Genomic DNA, 13,548 nt, shown 5'->3' with positions numbered 1-13,548 from the left:
CCACTTGCGCTTTGCAAATTTAGATTTTGATTATGGGAGTTACATAGCCATGTTAATAATGTCCAAACAATGGTGCTAGGGCATTCCAAAAAACGCTTTCATGTGTCTCAAGGACATTTTCAGTCATTTCCTCTTGAATGCAGGTATACAATTGATTTATATGCTGTGTTTAAAAACGATTTTTTGAAATCAATTACATTTCTGGATATGTACTGCTAGAGCTTCATAGGTTGTTTTGGGTCATATTTATAAGGCATATGAGTGTCTATGATGTTATTTTTCCTTTTTAAATGGAAAGCGTTCCTCATGGGGCAAGTGTCTTGTAAATACGCTCCCACTTGCGCTTCGCAAATTTAGATTTTGATTATGGGAGTTACATAGCCATGTTAATATTGTCCATAAATAAGGTAAATTACTTCACAAAACACATCTGAAGTGTTGGAATTGACAACCAATGAAAATGTTACTTTCATTTTCAACTTTTATTACCTGACATTTGATTGGTTATATACCTGAATATATATAAAGGAAGAGAAGGAAACACAGCCATTTTGACTGCTACTTCGTGAAGTGCACAACAAAAAATCAACTGATAACTTCAACTTATATTTAAAAGGTAAGATATTATTCATAAAACTTAAGTATGTTCTGTACTGAAACCTAATTAGAAAAACATTTTCTGAGAATTATATTCTATCACTCTGTAATACTTATAGAAAAAAATAGACTACTCTGTTTTAGTTATGGCAGAGCCATTCCAAGAAATTCCCAAGACCATAGGCTAAAAAGGAACGTGCGCGAAGCCCCCTCCAATTTACATAAGTGGCCCCTTGCAAGGGGCCACACGCATATCTCACACCTTCATAGGTGTGAGAATTGATTGTGGTCTAAAAGTTAAAACTGTGGGGGCGCAAAAATGCTGGACAATGGGCCCCCTCAGTGCCTGTGAATGGTCTCCTTGCAATTGAGGGAGCGTCTCCTTCTCCCTCCCCTATACCTCCTGACACCATCCATGGGAGGCCCAAGGAGGGGGCCCCCTGCAATAGACCTTAATTGCAGGCGACACCTTTCTTTGTGAAAAAAACACTATATAAATAACCAAACTGCCAATCTGTACTGAAACCCAACAATGCCCTTTCTGTACTGATATATTTTTTAAAAATTCATTTTTCAGAATTGAAAATGGAAGCACAACAAAAGAACATGAAAACTGAAACAGAAGAAAAAATTGAGACACAAGATGACATGGATTTCTATGACGACACAATAAATAATGAACTTGTGCAATGCGTAGATGCAGTAGATTTTCTACTAAAAAATGAAGAAAAAAATTATCACGATTTTTTAGATTTTCTTTTAAATTTTGAAAAACAAAATGAAAAATACATTTTAATTTCTTAATTCAATAAATAAAAAAAAAATACTTTTAAAATAAAGAAAACAAAAAAAAACCAACAAAAACAACAAACAATTAACATACAGTATTAGAAAAGTCTATCATTCTTTTATCCTTATAGTACGCTGCCCAGAACGCTTTCCGGTTCGCGAACCTGGCGCTCACCACGCAAAAAAAAAATATATTTTTTTTTTTTCGACCCTCCTGGGCCCTTTTAAAACCTCCACATAAAACCTAGGGGGTCAACGAGGATCTACTATGCCCCCTTATGGTAATTTCCCCCTTTGTTTTGGCCTCCTCTTGTCTCTCGATCCTACCGAGAGACAAGATGGCGGCCGCTCCGGACTGTTTAGAATGTTGACAGACACCGGAGAGCCAATCAGCTTCGCTTCGCAAAGTTCCGATACGCGAAAAGTTCGCGAACCGGAGCGCAGCCCGGAGCGCTGTTACAGATATATATCTTGTTTTAAACGTTAATTTCTCAAAATCCACTGAAGCACATATATTGAGACCTAGCAAAGGCACATCGGGCTAACAGTCCCTACAATTTTGCCAAGTTTCGTGGAAATCCATTCAGCCGTTCGGGCTAAAAGTGAGGCCAACCGCCCTATGGAAATTAACATGGGAAAAACGCGTTTTGGGACCCCCCTTTTATCTCAGCCCCCCTTGCCGAACACCCACCAAATTTCCAGGAGCTGCTCAGAAACAAAATGTGCCATTTTCCAGAAAATTTCAGCCAATTCCGTCCACAAACGTCAAAGTTCTTAGACATAGAATTTTCAGAAATCCCATAGGGAAAAAATCCTAACTATATATACCTACTGGCGACCGCCAGTAGGTAATATATATATATATATATATATATATATATATATATATATATATATATATATATATAAAACGCTCCTCTCCTACGTACAAAAGTTGCTCACTCACGGGTGGGTGCTGTCAGCGGCTCTCAGGACGCCGCATAATATAACGCTCCAACTCCTCCTCATATCTGAAGAAGACAACAGCACTCGGGGGGTACTTTCTACCATGCAGATTTTAATTTTGCAGGCGCTCTACACAGACGCGTTTCGGCGTGCTGCCTTCGTCAGTGTGGGTAACAACAATTCATATATTTCCAGTGGATTAAATAAGACATTTTCTCTTTCTATTGACATGAAAATAGACAGAGGACAACCCCACAAAGGTCGCTTTAGGCGCCATCTTAGAGTGTTATATATGTTCAACCTCAAGATGATCACAGATTGTGCAATTAAGCCCTTAGATGGGCGAATCCATACTAATAGCGGGTATATACATTAAATCAAATGTTTGTGTTCTAAACAGACAAAATAAAGCTGTGGATCGGCTAAGGTCCTCTATCCAGATTTATCAAATAATAATCCACCAATATCTACAAGCAATAAACCCATCATGTTACTAAATAAATCGCAAAAACTGTACATCCCAGATGCTTATTATCAATTCATCAATATTGTTTTCTAAGCAAGAATTTCAAGATCCCTTGAACACAACATTATTCTATTTCTTACCATATATTGATTCTTAAGCAAAGGAAAATCTCAAAGCATTGATCAAAATGCGTTGAACGAAGCATGCGGCCCTAATCTGATGAGCGTACAGATTATGCAGAGATAATAGGCAAAAATATGTGCAATTGATAAGCAGTCATGTATACTGGTTCCAAGGGAAACAAATACTGCAACACACGTCAAGTTCTACATCACATCACGACTATATGAAAGATCACATATAGGCTGTCTGATCACCCAAAGCTCATACTGCAATACTCCTCTTTAGTTCTTACAAGCGGGGGAATTTCTTGGATACTGTATAATCTTGATGATACTCTATTTATTTAATTGCCCAAATGGAACGCCATCTCCTCCCCAGCGTTTAAGCCCCTGGGGTACTTCGTAGAGAGATCTATGGTAAATCTAGATTCCAGTCTACGGAGTCGTCTTAGACGGTCTCCGCCCCTCACATTTGGGGGTATGGTGTCTAGACCGTAATATTGTAATAATTTCCGGTCTCGTCCATGAACCTCCGCGAAGTGGCGGGCCACTGGGTAGCTGGGATCTGCTTTGTCGATGGCCCTGAGATGTTCCATTATCCTTAGTTTTAGTTCTTTAATTGTACTGCCTATGTAGCGAAGGCCACATGGACAGTGCAAACAGTAAACCGCATATTGCGTGCTACAGGTAATGAACTTCCTAATAGGCATGCTCCTACCTGTATCTGGTATTGTGTATGAGAGAACCCTCTTACTACTCGCACAGGCTTTACACCTCCCACAGGGGAAAAACCCTTTTTGATCCTTCAAGGTATTTATCCTGGGGGGGGGGGTTATCCAAATGACTGGTGACGAGCATGTCTCCGACAGACCTGGCTTTGCTGAATGTTACTAATGGATTGGGGGGAAGGTCATCCTTTAATACAGTGTCCGTTTGCAGAATATGCCAATTCTTTTTGAACATTCTTCTCAGATCATTCGCCCCGGTAGAGTAAGGGGTGATCATCCTGAATTTATTGCTGTTAGTGGTTTTATCCTTGTCACGGCCGGATCCATCAGATCTGGCAGTGAGTAGAGTACCTCTTGGTATCTTTTTGACCCTTTTCAGCGTGTCATGCAATAAGTCTTCGCCATATCCCCTTATCTTAAAGCGGGATATACATTCAGAGGCGGCCGCCTCGAAATCCGAGTCTCTGGAACAATTCCTACGGAGTCTCAAGAGCTCTCCGTAGGGGATGCTGTTGATAAGTTGTGGTGGGTAGCTACTGCTGGCAAAGAGTGTAGAATTGCCAGCAGTCTCTTTCCTAAATAAGCTCGTGTGTAGCTGTCCATCCTCAACAAACACCTTCAGGTCTAAGTACTCCGCTGCCACCGGACTAATAGAACCTGAAAAGTGAAGGTTGAGATTGTTGTCGTTGAGTATCTTAATATACTCAGTAGCTGTTGCAACATTGCCGTTCCAAACGATGAAAAGATCATCGATGTAACGATGCCAACACACGGTAGTGCCCACCTCCTGCCCAACCCTGCAGCTCCTGGGTACCTGCTCCTCCCACCAGCCCACGAAGAGGTTCGCGTAGCTGGGAGCGAAGCAGGTACCCATTGCCGTCCCTGTTTTCTGTAAATACAGTTGTTCTTCGAACAGGAATACATTATGGGTTAAGCAGAATTCATCAAATTCCAATATCATCAAGTTATGTCTGGCGAATCGCATCTGGCGCTGTTCTAGAGCATGTCTTATTGCCTTCAGACCATGTTGGTGTTCAATGATTGTGTATAAGCTTGTGATGTCCAGCACCACAAGCAAATATCCTGGATTCCACTGTAGGTCTTGTATTCGCATCAGGAAATCCTTTGTATCCCTGATGTAAGATTTCAGGTTCAACACCAGAGGAAAAAGGATATTGCCTACAAAGCGCGGCATGTTCTCTGTCAAGCTGCCGATTGAAGAGATAATAGGGCGTCCAGGTGGACTGTCTTTGCTTTTGTGCAGCTTTGGGAGGTGGTAAATGGTGGGAATCTTTGGGCAGTTGTTGCGTAGGAATAAGTGTTCATCTTTGCCCAGCATCTGAAGATCGTACCATTTTTTGATAAGAATATCGTATTCTTTGATACTCTGTTGTTACGTGTTCATGGTACACTTGATATAAAAGTTTTCATCAGAAAGCTGTCTCAATGCCTCGGTCTTATAGTAATCCCTACTCATTAAAACAACGTTCCCACCTTTATCCGAAGGCTTCACCACAATGTTGTTGTCTTTCTTTAGGTTCATTAATGCCTCATATTGCTGTTCAGTGATGTTGAAATTGTGACTGGTGTGGTGTGACTTGCGATATTTCATGAGGTCATTGATCATAGCTTCGCTAAACGCATCCACAGCGTCTCACGGAGATTGGGGAACAAATATGGAAGGAGGTTTGAAATTGCTCTCCTCCCTCTCCTGTTCGATCCCTTGCAGCTCTGCCCTTTGAGCAGTGTCCAAATGTTCTACATCTAGTATCTCTTCTCTCTCAAGGTCTTCGAGAGCTTCTACTGTTGCTAGATCTCTGCTGCTTAAGGCATCCGTTGCTGTTATTCTTGTTCCCTTCTTATTAGAGTCTTGAGTGTGGGAACGTAGTTTAAAATATTTGTGGAGTTTCAGTTTTCTTGTAAAGCGAAACAAGTCAATACTTGTTTGGGTATACTCTAGTTCTTTGTTGGGGCAGAAGGTTAGTCCTAAACTGAGGACTTCAGTTTCCTGGTCGGTCAGTTGTTTTGATGTCAGATTAACAACCGTTAAGTTTACTTGTTCCTTGGGGCCAGTAGTGTCAGGAGTCGCTATTTCTTGGTGCGATTGCGGTTGGCCCAGCGGGAGTTTCTCATTCCTCCTCTTCCTCCTTTTTCCGCCCCCTGACCTCCTCGTCCTCCTGGTGCTCCGGCTCCTGGCTCCTCCGCATCCGGGGGTTTGTTTTTTCCTCCCCGGAGCCACGTGCTCTTGATCACCTCGTACTCCTCTTGAAAAGGAGTTCTCTTACTTTTACCCGGCTGTGTTCCACGATTTTGTCCCCGCTGTGATTGCTCAGCTTGTTCATCACCTGATTCGTTTTCAGTCACCTCTGACTCGGAGGTGGCAATATCCGCTGTTATGGATGTTCCAGCAGTTGCGCCTGAGCTTTTCAATAGGGCTTTGCGTGCAGCGTCGAATTTCTTGGCATAAGTTAGGATGCGCCCCGTCAGGTAGTCATTGGCGTCCCGTTTGTACTTTTCTTGTTTCCGATTTCTTATTTTGGTCTCATACTTTACCAGTCGAGTTTTCATTTGTTCTTTTTTATCAGTGATTAACATTATGATGCTCGAGTCGGTTTCTTTATCAAGTTCATCATTGATCGATGAGATCTCAGCCAATACTTTTTCACGGTCGCTCCATGCGTATTTGATCAAGATTTTTAAAGTTCCTTCACAGTACGTGGCAGTATGCTCAAACCAATCAGTGAGCAACTGTGGATCCGGGTGCTCGTAAGATGGGACTGTATGTACCCTGAGACCCCTAGGTACCCTTCCTTCCTCTACATATTTGGTAAGGCTAGTCGCCTCCCACCACTTGCGTATCTCACGCTCATAGAGCCTCTCAAGTTTCACCATAACTGATGTTAATTTGTCACATGACGGTTCTGCAGATGTGCCTGCTGCTGCTGCCGACGGCTTTTCTCACCGTTTGAACATTCCTTGTGCCGCTGTATGGCGCTCGGCATCAGTAAACATGATGGTTGTTGCTTGCAGAATTGTTGTTCCACGTCTCGCAGTGTAGCTTGGGACGTTCTGTGCCTGAAGCTATGCTGAGACCGGTGAGCGCGCCTGCGCTTCTGCTGGTAAGATTTCGCCCTCGGACACCCTGCCGCAATGCCCGCTTCACTGTACAGATGCACAAACAGTGGGGGTAAGAATCCTTGATAGCGCTTACCAGACGGCGTCTTCCTCGGGAAGCTTCCAGCTGCGCTCAACAGCCAAACGTCTTCCTCCGTATTCCGCCCTCGGCAAATTGCTTCCCTCTGTTGATGGCGGGAGGCGGCGGTGCGCAGCTTGTATTTTAAAACGCTCCTCTCCTACGTAGAAAAGTTGCTCACTCACGGGTGGGTGCTGTCAGCGGCTCGCAGGACGCCGCATAACATAACGCTCCAACTCCTCCTCATATCTGAAGAAGACAACAGCACTCGGGGGGTACTTTCTACCATGAAGATTTTATTTCGCAGGCGCTCTACACAGACGCGTTTCGGCGTGCTGCCTTCGTCAGTGTGGGTAACAACAATTCATATTTTTCCAGTGGATTAAATAAGACATTTTCTCTTTCTATTGACATGAAAATAGACAGAGGACAACCCCACATAGGTCGCTTTAGGCGCCATCTTAGAGTGTTATATGTTCAACCTCGAGATGATCACAGATTGTGCAATTAATTTATGATTAACACCCATAACTCCCAGAAATACTTTTAGTCACTTGATAATGTCATGAGTGATGTAATATGTGAGGTAATAAGCGGTGCATTGCAGGGGCATAAGTTATAGTTGGCTCAGGTGACTATAACTGCTGAATTTCATTGGTTGTGTGCTAGTGAAATCTGAGCCTTACTATAACGTCCATGTAACCTTTGGTTTTTTCAATGAAGGATTGTATATATATATCACAGAATCCGTAGTTGGGCAGCAGCAAAATCTCTACACTACTTCCACAGGAAACATGGACACAAACCAGTAGATAAGTGCAGATTTCTTTATTTGTTGCAGTATGTCGCCATAACGTTTCGGCTCGTCCGAGCCTTGAATATATATATATATATATATATGTATATATATATATATATATATATATATATATATATATATATATATATATATATATACATATATATATATATATATATACATATATAGGGGTGCCTGGAACAACAAACAGGGGACAAAAACGAAGTAACACAGGAATCACTCACAAATTCAAATACGATAGTAAATCTGGCGAATATTGACTTAACAACGGCGGAGAAACAGTTGTTGTCGCTAGGATTATCGTATTGTCCTGAGAGCAATTTTCATTACACCAAAACCAGGGCCGATGTGTTCCTGTTTATACGAAAACTTAAACTTCGAAAATTCCACAAAATTCAATCTACAAACAAATCGAAAAATAAGCCCATACAAGATAATCCACAAACGGACTCTATAAATCTGTTGGCACAAGATTATGAGTTGTTAACATCAGTCCAAGACTTAATCAACACTAGGTCTAGTTCCCAAACCAACATGGAGTCACAAAATGTGGAAAGTTCACAAGATTTTCCAGTCCTCAGTTCCCAACAAATAAGGAGTCTGGTAAACAAAAAACCGGAAACACCGTTCAAAAGAAAATCGAAATTTGTACCGGTCACAACTAAGGACTCCATTGATGTTTTCAATGAAACTGTGGTCACACAAATCAAAAAACTACACACTAAAATTCAAACGACTAAGAGAAGAAGAACAAAACAACAAATTCAATATGATAATTTAGTAGAGAAACTTAAAAAAGACAATGAAGTGGTAATAAGAAATTCGGACAAGGGAGGAAACATCGTGTTATGGCCCCTATCACAATATCTGACTGAAGCACACAAACAGCTCAGCGATGTCCAATGTTACCACCACAGCTCGCCAATCAATTATAAACAAATGCAAGATGAACTGAGTAGTAAACTACTGGCATGGAAAAGTTTAGGACTTTTAAACATGGAGGAGTTTAAATTCCTAAAAAAAGAGCATCCCCGCACGCCAGTGATTTACTTCATAGCCAAAATACATAAAAACAAGGAAACTCCCCCAGGAAGACCGATTATAGCGGCTTGTGACGGACCCCTTGAAAACCTATCACACTACATAGACTTCTTTCTACAAGAACATGTCTTAAAACTGGAGTCATATGTGAAAGACACGGGGGACTTCCTATCCAAAATAGCCAAGGTTAAATGGGAAAGTGGTTACCAGTTAATAACCCTAGATGTTTCCTCTTTGTATACATGCATTCGTAACATGGACGGGATAAAAGCGGTTCAACATTTCCTGTCCAAAAGGTCTATGGAGTTCATGATGCACAACAAAATGTTGATTGATATGCTTTTGTTTTGTTTAGAACACAACTTCTTTCTCTTTAATAAATCAATGTACCGTCAGGTCCAAGGTGTGGCCATGGGGGCCAGCTTCTCCCCCAGTTATGCCTGTTTATTTATGGGCTGGTGGGAGGAGCTGGTCCTTAGGGAGCAATACCGGGATACTTGCAACAACAACATAGTGTCCTACCTACGGTACATTGACGACCTAATCATTGTGTGGAAGGGCAGCAAAGATGAGGCACAGAATTTCGTAGATAACATCAATATGAATGACATCAATCTATGTTTCACTTCTGACATAAGTGACTGCCAAGTTTCCTTTCTTGATGTTCTTATCAAAATTGATGAAGGCAAAATTAAGACCACTCTATATAGGAAGCAAACTGCAGGAAATACCCTGCTCCATGCCAGCAGTGCACATCCCGGACATCTCATCCACAGTATCCCCTACGGGGAGATGCTGCGGTTACGCAGAATTTGCAGTGATGAGGGGGAGCTCAGGAGACACCAACAGGAGAGTAAGTGTAGGTTCTTAGACAGAGGGTACAGTGCCAAAACAATTGATGCGGCAATGGCCAAATCTCGGTTAAAATCTAGAGAGGAACTCCTACACCATGCTGATAGTTCACCTAAAAACAACATAGGTAGCAGCACAATATCTGAAGAGGCACCCAGATTGATTGTTAGCTACAATCGTCAGCATAGGGAGCTACGCAAAATCTTCCAACGTAACTGGCACCTTATAAAAGAGGATCCAGTAATAGGAGATTCCCTTCCTGAATACCCCTTAATCACCTACAGAAAAGCCACTTCGATGGGGGATGTACTGGTGAGAAGCAGTCCTGAGTATAGGGACAACACGGGTTTGTCTCTAGCACGAAAAGGCTTTTACAAATGCTCCAGCTGCAAAGCTTGTTCATTTGGAGTGAACAAAACTTCCTACCTAACTGCCTTTAGCTCCAAACCACAAAATATTAGGTTTCACCTAACCTGTAAAAGTGAATTTGTGGTTTATATACTAGAGTGCACCTGCAATTTAAAGTATGTAGGCAGTACTAAACTCCCAAGCCACAAGAGGATCCTACAACACATTAGGGCGATCACCAACAACGACCCCAATTATCCCGTGGCAAGGCATTTCCATGAGGTCCATGGTGGTAATCTAAAAGATCTCAGATACTACATCATTGACGCAGTCCCCATGCAGAGAAGAGGAGGGGACAGGGAGGGCATGCTGCGAAGACTGGAGACACATTACATCTTGTCTCTAGATACTAAGCAGCCTAAAGGCTTGAACACGACTGAAGATTTACATACATTCTTAGAATAAATCTTCTATTCCTTAGGAAGCTATGATTCACAGACAGCACAAGATAGTATGATGCCTATACAGCTTTCATTAACTGAGTCTAACATAATGACAAATCGAACAATTTTTTCCATTTTCTTCCAAGATGTACATACCCAATGAACCTGTTTTTGTATTATACATATGGATTTTATATAGGAGGGGAGATAATTAAATTATTTATGGATATATATTTTTGATATTACAGATGGGTTTTTAACTATTTATGCAATTTTAACCATATCATGAGTGGATTGAACAACAATAACAATGAATCAATCCTTGTACAGGTTGCTCAATTGTGGGAATCACTCAGGTTGACAGATAAAGTTTGTTGCATACAAATGGGAGGTACCCTTCGATAAACAAAGATATGTATATGAGTCCATTCACAATAACTTTTTCCTTGCATTTATCCTTGTGAAAAACTTAAATGTCTCTCTAACTATTATCTGTTTTTTGGTAAGATACATTATATGACAATTTGACACACTTTTTTCACATAAGGGTATCGGTTTTTTTGTTTATTGTATAATAAGAGATTTTATGCTATCACGTTTATACCAATGTGTTTAGTTTTTTAAATTTCTCTTTATTTAGATTCACGGTGATGCACAATTTAAGTTTAATGAATGGATATATGGATCATGTGGCTTTAATAATTCAATGTATTTTACTGATACTTCTCTAGTCTTAAAGATTGAACTTTATGCCATCATGAAATGTATTTTACAACTACTCTATGTATTTTACGAGCTACACTATGAAAACAAATTCATAAATAGTATATCTTCTATGTCCATTCCTGCACTTGCACTTTAAAAGGAGGTGCATCCCACGACACTGTTGTCATGTGATTTTTGCTGGTGTGGCTGTTTGGTTTCGTGGAGCCAGGACGAGCTCTTGCAACATATATACATATATATACATATATATATATATATACATATATATACATATATATATATATTACCTACTGGCGGTCGCCAGTAGGTATATATAGTAAGGGTTTTTTTCCTATGGGATTTCTGAAAATTCTATGTGGAATAACTTTGGCGTTTGTGGACGGAATTGGCTGAAATGTTCAGGAAAATGGCACATTTTGTTTCTGAGCGTCCTCTGAAAGTTTGGGGGGGGTTCGTGAAGTGGGGGCAGAGAAAAAAGGGGGGTCCCAAAACATGTTTTTAACATTGAGTTTTCCATGGGCCGTTGGACTCACTTTAAGCTCGAATGGCTGAATGGATTTACACAAAACTTGGCAAAATTGTAGATATGGTTTGCCCGACGTGCCTTTGCTATGTCTCAATATATGTGCTCCGGTGGATTTTGAGAAATTAACGTTTTAAAAAACAGATATATCTGTGACAGCGCTCCGGTTAGCGCCCCGGTTCGCGTACCTGACGCGTAACGGAACTTCGCGAAGTGAAGCTGATTGGCTCTCCGGTGTCTGTCAACATTCTAAACAGTCTGGACCAGCCGCCATCTTGTCTCTCAGTAGGATCGAGAGACAAGAGGAGGAGAAAAACGAAGGGGGAATTTAATGAAAGGGGGCAAGTCAGACCCCTCTTGACCCCCTAGGAATGATGTTGGGGTTATTAAAGGGTCCCGTGGGGCAAATAAAAAAAATTCGATTTTTCGCGGTAGAAGCGCTTCCCGGTACGCGAACCGGGTCGCTCACCGGTAGCGTAACGGGAGTTCGCCATTTTGTGTTTCGGTGAAATTTAATCACAAGATGGAGGAAAAACAATGTGGGAAATGGGTATAAGGGGGCACGGGAGACGTATCCTGACCCCCTAGGTTTTCTGAGGGTGGCTGAGGAGGCTCATATATGTTGGAATAAAAAAAATTAATTTTTCGCGCGGTTAGCTGCCGGTACGCGAACCGGGTAGCGAACCGGGAAGCGAACATAAGTGAAAAGTAGTGAAAAAAGGTACATTCGAAATTTGGAAAGAGTAATTATAGTTAAGGTAGCTCTGAAAAGAGCTTTTGTGTTCTGTGTAAGTTCTAGGTACTTATAAGTAGGTACCAATACACAGTCTTAAATTTTGTATGAAAACGTTGTTTCCCTCATCTGAGAAGTGCACACCATCTCCTCTGTAGATATCTTGCATGTAGTAACGCAAGTTATTGTTGTAGATGGCGCCCATTCCATGGTCTCTCATATAAGCTGAAACAGACTTATTTACATGCTTCCTCGCTTTCTCAATTTGTGGACAAAATTGATTGGACCACCTCCATTTTTGTCTTTGGCATATATTGGAATATACCAAGGCAGTTTGAGGAAAAAGTGCCATTAATTGCTCAAAGGTGTCCTTTAAGAGCATTTCCAGACCTACCTCAGTCAAAGTGCCCAAATCATTTCCTCCACAGTGCACTATTATGAGGTCAGGGTTTGGCAAATGCAAAAAGGTTTTCACCAATGGTATCAATTGGTGACATCTCAATCCTCTTTGCCCAATTCATTTGATTTCCACATTTTGTAAATTGAGGTTGTGTAAATTTCTGTTATCAGCATACCTGTGAGCCCAGTGGATGTAGCTATGTCCAAGAATCCAGACAGAAAACATGGTGAGAGGAGGTTCTGCTGCAGTCAGATGAAGTGTGGGAATGAAATGGCAGTTGAAACAGTAGGAGTTTGTAAAGAAAAAAAACTGTGGAGTTTCAGTGCTAATGGTTCATTAGCAGTGATTGGTGGATTTCCATTGCTGAAAACAGAAAGTTAGGGTGCATGGATGTGTTCTTTGAAAGATGTAATTTGAATGGTTAAAAAAAATCATTTTAAGAAAGATTGCAGTGCATTAGCAGGTGTACTGAGAGTTCAGAGTTCATTTGAAACATTGTTGTGTGAACTTGTAAACATGAGAGGTCTGTCAGGAGGTAGTTGCTATGGAAAAAGGGCAGAAAGGGCAGAGGGGGGAAGGGTGTTGATTTGAAAAAAGTGAGGGAAGAGTTTTGATTGGGTGACATGAGAGATATGTGTGATGAATATCAGCATTTCTGTGCCTTTCTTGGTTGCAGCCTCTGGAGTGCATACCTTTTGCTCTGCTAAAGAAAAATTGGTGTGTTTCTGAGACTGTTTTGAAATTCAAAAAGCATTTGCTAAGGTGAGATATGGTTCCTTTATTTTAGAAAGAGACTAGTATGCTTTTTGGAGAAAATAAGGA

This window comes from Lissotriton vulgaris, chromosome 12 (genome assembly GCF_964263255.1).
Source record: "Lissotriton vulgaris chromosome 12, aLisVul1.2, whole genome shotgun sequence".
NCBI lineage: Eukaryota > Metazoa > Chordata > Amphibia > Caudata > Salamandridae > Lissotriton > Lissotriton vulgaris.
The sequence above is the reverse complement of the archived record's forward strand: the minus strand, read 5'-3'. Positions refer to the sequence as shown.